The 10,929-nt window shown below is 44.6% G+C and overlaps 1 protein-coding gene across 1 annotated transcript in view; it reads left to right on the top strand.

Moving 5' to 3' along the window:
* Positions 1-10,929, top strand: part of CPNE1 (copine 1) — a 340,171-nt gene that overhangs the window by 226,936 nt on the left and 102,306 nt on the right. The gene's annotated exons all lie outside the window — the stretch shown is intronic.

Raw genomic sequence — 10,929 nt, 5'->3', positions numbered from 1 at the left:
TGGCATCATGAAGAAAAATATGTCCCGCAAAAATTAAGACCTCATATGGCTCTGGGAGCGGAGAAATAAAAAAGTTATGGGGTTTAGAAGGAGGGGAGTCAAAAACGAAAATCAAAAAATGCCATCGGCGGGAAAGGGTTAACTTCAAATACTTCTGTCCCAAAGTCACTATGTACAGTTTCTCACAACACCGTATAGCAGCTGAAATACAAAGTAACTTCAACACAAAAGTCTCACGTATTCTCTGAATTACAGCAACAACAAGATACAAACTTACATTTCATATCCCATACCTTATACACAGTACGAAAACCTTACCCACGCCTGTATATACCCACTTCTACAATCACCGCAGACGAAGTCGCGGGTACCAGCTAGTAAAATATATGGCTCTTCAGAAGAAAAGCCTGCAACTCTCGTACTCTTTTTACTGAGGTGATAGTTAGCGAAAGGGAGGTTTTGAAAGCCAAAACCTTAAGATCCATCCCCTTCAATGTTTAAAATGGCGGGCCGTAGAGGCCAGAAAGAATTATGGATAGATCCCAGTGTGGAACAGGAGCTGCCACACTGGCTAAAGTCTCATAGCTCCCTTAAAGGGGTTGTCCCATCACAAGGATCCTATCTATACTGTGTGTTAATGTGGACGTAAGACTTTTCCTAAATACACTGCTTCAACAAAACTGCTTTGTTTGTCCACTATCTTACTTTATTCAATTCATTGTTGACACAGCCCTTCACTTATCTGCTCAAAAGTCAAGTGATGTATCTGCCTGCTCTCAGGGAGGAGGGGCTAAGTGCACGGGAGCGAACCTGTGTATCTAGCTATTCCTGTGTCTATACCATGTGACCTAGCCTCCTGCTATCAGATAGGGGAGAGGAGCTACTTTCATTTCTTCTGTTCTCCCAGTTATCAGGCTAGCTAATTCAATTGTGTTCATTATGGCAGAGACAGGCAGTCTCTGTATGTAACACAGAATGGAGTTGCTCCTGCCTGTACTTCATAGTTCAATATGGGTGGGCGGAGCTAAACGGCAGGTTGCATGTGAAACCCCACCCACCAAATGATGCAAGAAACCAGGAAGAAAGAAGATTTTACAGCAGTGAAGACTGGTGAGTATGCGACGTGAGAATACCCCTTTAAGAAATCTGGGAATTGAGAAGTTCTTAGAATCCTCTCCTTAAGCAGGGAAAAGGGCTTAAACCTGTATGTTAAGTGTGGCAAGGGAAACTCCCTTATCTAACGATCCTGAAGAAAATTTAGAATAACTCCTGTAGAAGGATTCAAACTATTTTCATGGTACCCTTCAGAAATCTGGAAATTAAGGGGTCTGACAATCGTCCGCTTAAGCAGGTGGATAGGGCTGAACCCTGTACCTTAAGTGTTGCACGGAAAAGGCCCTTATCCAAGCTGTCCTGACGAAAATTTAGAATCTCGTAGAAGGATTCAAACTATTCACTTACATTCTGGAGCACCATTCCTTGAAGACATTACCTATCCTTGGGTTGCTTTTATTTGTGGATTGTGCTCTTGCGTAGGAAAGGGTCTTCAGGATGGCTTCTGACAGTCCTCTAGATTTCCATAGGGACTGACCAACCTTCAGGCTGTGAGGTTGAATCTTCAGATCCTGGCACTTCTGAGTTCCTTGGGAAACACAGTTCTGGGTTGGAGGAAGCCTCCAATAGATCCTTTGACTCATGTACATGAGCTGGGAAAACCAAGCCCTTTTTGGCCAGTCCTGTCTGACTTTTATCAATATCCTTGGTATCATGGAAAGTGGAGGGAAGATGTAAGCCAGCCTGAACCTCCAAGGGATGGACAGGGTAACCACTGTCAAGGGATAGTCCTAATACTGTGAACAGAATCTTGGCGTTGAGTCTGGTTACCAAAGGTGTACTGCTGAAAGACCCCACTTGATGGTAATCTGGTGGAACACTCTTGATGAGAGACCATTCTCCTGATATGGTAAGACTCGGACTCAACTCCGCTACTGTGTTCAAGGAGCCCTGTATGTGCACTGGGGATAGATGGGTCAGAATTTTCTCTCCCCAGGTGAAAATCAAACCTGCCTTCCTGAGGGATAATTATCTGGTGCCTCCCTTGACAGCTCTTCCTCTGAGAAGAGTAGAGGAATGGAGGAGTGCCAGGTAAACTGCTCAGAGTTCCCTCCAGGTAGATGTCATTCTTTCTAGCCTGCTCCAGACTCCTTGTATGGTCTTCTCTTACAGATCGGCTCCTTATCCTGAAAAGGATGCATCAGTCAACAGGGTCCATTGAGGTTGGACCGTGGACATCTGACTTTCAGGTATATCTACCAGTTGAAAGAAAGAGGGGTTCTGGTAGAAAGTCTGATCCTCTTGTCAAAACTCAGCTGGCCGTGATTTCAGACCCCTAGTACCTCCGACTGGAGGGGACGCATATGCCATAAAGTCCAAGGGACTGCATCGGCTGAGGCTGGCATGAGACCTAGAACTCTCAATTGTTGTGATGACCACCCGTGTCTTAAGATACTGAAGCGCTCTGATTATCTTTTCTCTCCTTGTCGGAGGTGAAGAAATTTCTAGGCGAACAGAGTCAGACTGAACCTCAGAAACTTGGTAGCAGAAAGTCTGGAGATTAGCCCCCAAACCTTCTGAGGGGGAACTTTTTCCAAGACCCCTTTGCCAGGTATTCCAGAATGATTTTTCCAGTATAACCGCTTGAGTGCAGAAAGAAGGTGTGTTGCAATGAACCTGTCTTGTGTCGGGGAAGAAAGTTGGCCATGCAACCTCGCTGTATTACCTGTTAGACCAAAGGTCTTGGATATTCCCCTGCCAGAAGGAGACAAAAAAAGGGGATCAACATCCTCCAACAGGAGCATTTGCCAATACAGGAGGTAAGAAGCTGGCCTCAAAAGCCAGGCTTCTTTCTGTCCCCTTCCTTGGTTAACTTACGCTCAGGCCCTCTAGACTGATATCTAGCACGCCTCTGTCTCAGCTGATAACTTCTGCTCCAGCTAGAAGGTTCTGCTTTTCCTCTAAAAGACAGCAGAAGGCACTTAGCCCTTTTTAGCGCAAGACCTTCCAAGATATCGTCCAGGCCTCTGCGAAGATGTTTACTCCGCTTAATGGGTAGGGAGCATAAGTTATATTTGGATGCATTGTCTGCTCTCCAAATTTTCAACCATAATTCTGTCAGCTTGAGAGAGGGCCATAGATTTGGCTACCATCTTGACTTGGTGTATGGAAGCTTCCGAAAGATATTCTGCTGCCAAGGAAACTGACCCCACAAAGGATAATAGATCATCTGGAGACTCCGGAGTCAGTGTCCCTCTATAGTTGGGCCAGGTCAGAGTGTAGCTTATTTGCTACCTCGTTGGAGGTGATGCCCACAGAAGCTTGAGCAGAGGCCAAGGAATTAGTGTTCCTAAGGATGATGGAAATTAGGGTCCCAAAATCTCCTGAACAAAATAGGTTGCTTTTTTGGGATGTCTCCACTCCCCTGTTATAGCTTTATCCAGTGTCACATCCACGTAGAAGACCCTATGCCCCCTATTGGTGGAACTAGAGGCTTCCCCAATTCAACATCACGGTCCCTTGACCAAATGGTCATCAGCAGCCTCTACATCCTTTGCAAGGGAAAAAGAGGCCTGCTGGGATTTCCTGAAGTGTCTTCATCAGAGGAGTTTGTCTCATGGAAAACATGAATTTCCTCTTCAAAAGGGATGACTGAGAATGTCTCTCAGTATGAGGCATATTAGAGATCTGATAAATCGAGTCCCAGATCTTCATGCTCCTTGACCGACAATTACGTCACGTATGGATTGATCCTGAGATGGGGTCCCACGGCATTGGCGACAGCAAGTTTAGTCCTACAATCAGACAGAGGGATTATCGTAACAAAAAAAAGGATCCCCAGCGGAATCAGGACCCACAAAAAATGTACCGGAGCCTGAAGTGACCACATCACTTCCCTTGGCTCCAAAGCATAAGCTCAGTTGAAGCTGTCACCAAGGCCAAACGCTGCACAGCGGCTACGATCTGACAAGGACAGGCACACTCGGAACGGCCACTGATACAGAGCGCAGCAGAGAGAAATAAGGAAGCCTCAGGAGTAAAAAGTGAACAAAGAGATGAACAACTGAAGAGGGAAAAGCTACTAAAAAGTAGTTAACCCTCAAAATCCTTTTTTGGGAAACATAGGAGGACAAAAGAGCCTCCCTCCACCTGTCCCACCACACAGGACAGAAAAAAAACACAAGGGGAGGAGGAGGTCTCTTTTTCCCTCTTAATAGGAGTGCTGTCCTGCAATACATTATGCTAATTACAAATTCTGCCTGTCCTACCAGCACACAGGGGCAGCAATTGTGCTGCTGTAGGACGTAAGTGAATGGTATATACACCCATGGACAAAATTGTTGGTCGCCCTTGTTTAATGAAACAAAACCCCACAATGGCCACAGAAATATCGTGAATCTGACAAAAGTAATAATAGATAAAAATTGCTGACTAGTCACAAAGCTTCTGGGAGAATGTCCTATGGACAGATGAGACAAAAATCAAAGTTTTTGGCAAGGCACATCGGCTCTATGTTTACAAACGGAAAAATGAAGCATATCTTTAGAAGAACACTGTCCTTACTGTAACACATGGAGGAGGCTCTGTTTATGTTCTGGGGCTGCGTTACTGCATATGGCACAGGGTGTCTTGAATCTGTGCAGGGCACAATGAAATCTCAAGACTATCAAGGGATTCTATAGAGAAATGTGCTGCCCAGTGTCAGAAAGCTTGGTCTCAGTCACAGGTCATGGGTCTTACAACAGGACAATGACCCAAATCACACAGCTAAAAACACTCAAGAATGGCTAAGAGGAAAACATTGGACTATTCTGAAGTGGCCTTCTATGAGCCCTGACCTAAATCCTATTGAGCATCTTTGGAAGGAGCTGAAACATGCCGTCTGGAAAAGGCACCCTTCACACCCGAGACAACTGGAGCAGTTTGCTCATGAGGAGTGGCCCAAAATACCTGCTGAGAGGTGCAGAAGTCTCATTGACAGTTACAGGAATCGTTTGATCACAGCGATTGCCTCAAAAGGTTGTGCAACAAAATATTAAGTTATAGAGAATCATCATTTCAGTCCAAGCCGGTTTCATGAGTTTTATTTTTTTTTTTAATTCTGTTGAAGCCAAAAGCAATGTCTGACTTTCATTTGTTCATTTTCATAGATTTTTTTTTATTGCTTTTGTCAGATTCAAGTTATTTCTGTGACCATTGTGAGTTTTTCTATCATTAAACTTGGGGTACCAACAATTTTGGGAATCTTCGCCATTCATCCAGATGAGTATTTGTGAGGTCCAGGGCTGGCAAACCCGGATATATGTTGAGCCCAGGACGCTTTGGGAGGGCCACTTGGGTTTAACAATGAGTACAGCCATCAGTATAGATGTTAAAGCTCATTCCACTAACAATGAAACTGTCGCTGCCATGGTGTATTGCTATATCCAATTTCCTTCCCCTTAAAAATTATTTTCTCTATTAAACATGATATTATTGTGAAGAAGTAGTCAAAAAAACAAACAAACTAGGCCTAGGAGATTATGACCGAAATCAAAATTGCAATTAATCATTTTATCTTGATTACAATTAATGGTGATTATTTATAAACCACGTCCATTTTAATGTGTTGGCAAACATCACAGTGAAAAAAAAAACAAAAAACATTCATCCTTATCTTCTGCTACCTCGTTTGGGCCTCCTTGTGACATTCGGCTCTCTGTCTCATTGACTAGAGTTATTTTGTGACATCATGTGCCTGGGGGTCACCGCTGAGCATCTGAAGATACCCCAGAGTATAATCTGGCGGCCATTTTACTTTACATGAGACTAATTTCTCAAAAGAAAAAAAACCAATTTGGAATATTTGGGTGGCCCATCTCTACTAGCTTCTCTCCAAAATCATGTTCCTCATAGTAAATCAATGTAACTAGTATTCCCAGGCAGTCTACCATGTTGCTCCTGTTTGGGCCTGGTATTGCTTATCTTGTACATTGTAACATGTGAACACATTCAGTATCACAGTATGACATCACATTCACATAACATTCATCCTATGTATGTTGGTAGGACAGACATACCGCTGTGCATGGAAAAGTCCCAGATTATTATTATTATTGTTTATTTATATAGCCCCATTAATTCCATGCTGCTTTACATTTGGGGGTTACATACAATACACAGAATATAGGTAGATATAATACTAACAGTGACCGACTGGCACAGGTAGAGGGCCCTGCCCGCGAGGGCTTACAATCTATGAGGGAAGGGGGGTAGAGACAGAAGGAGAGGGGGAGACTGTACAGATGGCGGTGTGGTGATATTGTTATCGGAGGTTGTAGGCCTTCCTGAATAGGAGAGTCTTCAGGGCCTTATTGAAGCCTGTGATTGTGGGGGTCAGTCTTATGTGTCTTGGTAAGGAATTCCAGAGTATGGGGGATGCACAGGAGAAATCTTGGAGGCAGTTGTGTGAGGAGCGGATGAGAGCAGAGCGGAGTAGGAGGTCATTGGAGGATCTGAGGTTACGTGTGGGCAGGTAGCTGGAGATTAGTTCAGAGATTTATGGAGGGGACAGGTTGTGGATGGCTTTGTATGTTAACATTAGTAGCTTGAACTCAATTCGCTGGGCTATGGGTAACCAGTGGAGGGACTGGCAGAGGGGAGCAGCCGATGAGGATTGGGGGGGTGAGGTGGATTAAGCAGGGGCGGATCCAGGGCTGGGGCCCCTACGCGGCTTGGACCTAACAAAACAGTCCCGGGAGGTATGTCCCGATTTCAGCCTACGGACGCCGATGAGCTGAATACATAGGCGTTTAAATTCCATACCCCTCAGACCCCCCGGTAAGTAGGGCCCCGCAAAGCCTGGATCCGCCATTGGGATTAAGCGAGCAGCACAGTTTAAGGTGAACTAGAGGGGGAGAGGGTGTTTGCTGGGAGTCCATGGAGAAGGGTGTTGCAGTAGTCTAAGCAGGAGATTATGAGGGCCTGGACGAGCATCTTGGTAGTTTCTGGGGTGAGGAAGGAGCGGATTCGATGGATGTTCTTGAGCTGGAGGCGGCAGGAAGTGTTGAGGGTTTGAATATGTGGCTTGAAGGATAGGTCAGAGTCCAGGGTTACCCCAAGGCATCGGGCCTGTGGGACGGGTAAGTGGGGTTCCGTTAACTTTGATAGATGGGTCGGGTGGAGGGGCCATTCGGGATGGGGTGAAAATGATGAACTCTTTTCTCCATGTTTGAGAAAGCGGGAGGAGAGGAAGGAGGCTACGGCCACCAAGCAATCTGGAACTCTGGCCAGCAGGGAGGTAATGTCTGGTCCAGAGATGTAGATTTGGGTGTCGTCGGCATAGCAATGCTACTGGAAACCATGAGATTCTATGAGTTGGCCCAGGCCGAGGGTGTAGATGGAGAACAGGTATCATTCTGTATATACCTTCAGTGCTCTTCTTCATTATATTTATAGCCATTTTTTCTATTACTTTATATTAAGCTCATCCAGCTCAGAGTGTTGGAATTTTTGTTCTATTTGGTTTCTGGATATGAGAAGCCTTTCTGAGAATCATAACCAAGAATAACCAAGTGATGCGTCCTTAATAGTCAACTCATGATATGCTATTTAGGCTCTATACTGTCAGGAGGGGGGGTGTCAGGTGGGGGGGGGGTGATTCTGAGCTATGACACAGCTATTGCTGTCTCTGAATCACACCTTCTTGTCTGCTTCTGCCTGACACTGCTAACCCCCTCCCTCCCTCCCAAAAAAGCATACCAGGCACCAAAACTAACAGCACTGATTACTTGGGAATGGTGGGGACTAGAGAAAAAAAATCCAAGTATGCCAGAACGAGTGAAGCAGCAGGTATTAAATTATATGGATTTAGACTTGGTGAAAGGTCCTCTTTAATATCAACCCCACAGATCAGATGCTATGGACTTTGGATCTGCAGAGTCTATGAAGCAGGAAATGAACTGTTCCATACATTGTAGGCACGGTATTGTGTATCCATACAATAGTATTTTGTCATAAATCTTGAGTGCTTAACAAGACTGTGGTCACACCTGCGTTTGGACTTCCTGCTTAAAATTTTCAGAGAAAAGTCCCAGAAGCAGGAATTTTCTATTTGCTGATTTTGGGGTGGAAACTCAGCGGACCCTATTATAGTCTATAGCAGTGGTCCCCAACCTTTTTTCCACCAGGGACCAGTTTCAGCAAGACAATTTTTCTATGGCCCGGTGGGGGCGGGGAGTGGTTGGGGGCAGGGTTAAGCATGGGTGTGATGGGGGTGTAGATTAGAATCATGTACATATGAAAACACAAGAGAAAGTGCAAACTGACGGACACTGCAGGTTATGAAGATGGCTACTGATGACAGACACTGCAGGTTATAAAGATGGATACTAATGACGGATATCACTCCTAATGCTGCTATTAACTTCACTACAGCCTCACTACAGCTACATTACACGTCACAGGGACAAGTGACATGTAATGTAGTTGCCCAAAGTTTGGTAGGCGAGTGCGGGGTGGAGCCAACACACGCTGCATGTCCTGCATAGTACTAGAATCCCGGACATACAGCGGGTCGCAGCTCAACCCCGCACTTTGCTCACCTTATCCCGATGAGCAACAACCAAGCGTCAGTGTTGTGGAGCCGGCTGACTCCTCGCGGACACACGGATAATATTAGTGGCATTCCTGGTATGTTACAAGATACACTTAGAACAGAATAAATGATATCCTTGACGCCCTAGGGATTGTTCTACCAAATTAGGACCACAATATAAACCATTAAAGATACAGAGTGCAGTACAAGGACAAATTACCAAATAATCTGGACTCTGTCATCAACCTACTAGATACCCTGATTGCAGCAATAAAAGGTGTAGAAATCTAAACCCAGGATGAAGTATATCATATAAATTGTCCTGTATATAACTGTACTATTTATCATTTATTCTATTCTAGCTGCTGTCTTGTAACATACCAGGACTGACGCCAATATTGTCCGGGTGTTACATACAATTTTTAGTTTATTTGCACTTGATTTTATATACCGTATTTTTCGGACTATAAGGCGCACTTTTTTTCCCCAAAATTTTTGGGGAAAAGAAGGGTGCGTCTTATAGTCTGAAGGTGGCGCCTGGCATCCGCTGTAATAGAGAGACGGAAGCCGGCAAGTGATAGATGCCATTACAGGTGCCGGGGCCTGAGACATCGCTGCGCTCCTCTGCCCTGCAGGGCAGGGCTTCATGCAGGGCAGAGGATCGTAGCGATGTCTCAGGGCCCGGCGTCTATCCCTCCCCGGCATCCGCCTCTCTAGTACAGCGGATGCCGGGTCAGTATCAGCGGCCCCTTCTCCCCCGGGGCCGGTCCCCACCGGCCCCGTACCTGTAGAGTTGCAGGCCGGCTCCTGCGCGGCAATATCGCAGGAGCCGACCTGTTCGGGTGACAGCCGGGACCTAATGAGGCTCCCCGGCCTGTCACGGCTATATATTAGTATTGCGGCTGGTCTCTATGACCAGCCGTAATACTAATAGACAGAATGTCCCATAGACGGCAATACAGTTGTATTGCCGTCTATGGGACTTGCGATCAAGTGACCGCAGGTTCAAGCCCCGGGGGGAATATAAAATAGTAAAAAAAAAAAAAAAAAAAAAAAGCTTTAAAAAAATATGAAATAAATAAAAGTTCTAAATCACCTCCTGTTTTTTTTTTTCAATACAAGGTGATCTAAGCAATAGATATCCCCCAAAATGGTATAACTAAAAATTACAGCTGGCCCCGCAAAAAAAACGCTCTATGCGTCCCCGTACAGCTGCAGGGTCACCTGTCAATGTGGCCTTGCAGCTGTTGCAAAACTACAACTCCCATATATTAAATATTTTACCAGTTTTTGCTTCAAAATTTTTTTTCCCTATTTTCCTCCTCTAAAACCTAGGTGCGTCTTATAGTCCGAAAAATACGGTAATATCTAATCTAATAATGGTTATGTTTTAGGGGTTCTATTTTCAGCGAGTTTTGTAACAACATGTAACCAACTGTAACTCATGGTTTGCTACTTTCTATCCAATAAAACTGATTTACTTAAAATATTCTGTAAAATACTGTATGTAGATCCAGCCTATTATTCTCAGCTACTAACATGCAAGGAGGAGCAAAACAAAGTAGATGGTATATCTGACAAATGGATGATATGGAGAGGGAAAAAAAAAAAAAAAAAAAAAAGAAAGTGTGTGTATAGATAGCCATCTCAAAATTAAACTTTTATTGGTCTCAATAATTAAAAAAAAAAATTAATACTCAGTGTACTGGTTGCATCAGAATAACCAATGAATAAGAAACATACTGTAGTGATCTGTTTGACACAGACAGGATAGATATTTAATAAATAATGGACATGATATATTACTGGAGATGAGAGAGTCGTATTCCATCGAGTAGGTATTCGATAGAATACTACGGTATTCGAAATATTTGTACTCGATCGAATACTACTTCTGCTATTCGCAGTAAATATTCGATTCAGAGCCAGCGTTGATTGGCTAAATGCTATAGCATTCAGCCAATCAACACTGGTTCTGCAGCAGGCTCGTTCTTGCTAGTCAGGAGAGCCAGCAGCTTGCTGTTACGAGCGAGCTTACTTTTTCTCATAGGATTGAATAGACCAGCGTTGATTGGCCAGTGTACAGAATTCGGCTAATCAACGCTGGTCCTGCCGGAGGCTCGTCTGAGGAGGCGGAGTCTAAGATTGGACCAAAGCAGTCTCCATTGTGGTCCGATTTTAGACTCCGCCTCCTCACAGATGAGCCTCCGGCAGGACCAGCGCTGATTGGCTGAATGCTGTACACTGGCCAATCAACACTGGTCAATTCATTCCTATGAGAAAAAGTAAGCTCCCTCGTT

This window comes from Leptodactylus fuscus, chromosome 6, assembly GCF_031893055.1.
Source record: "Leptodactylus fuscus isolate aLepFus1 chromosome 6, aLepFus1.hap2, whole genome shotgun sequence".
Taxonomy (NCBI): Eukaryota; Metazoa; Chordata; class Amphibia; order Anura; family Leptodactylidae; genus Leptodactylus; species Leptodactylus fuscus.
This window is presented reverse-complemented; position numbering and strand designations above follow the sequence as displayed.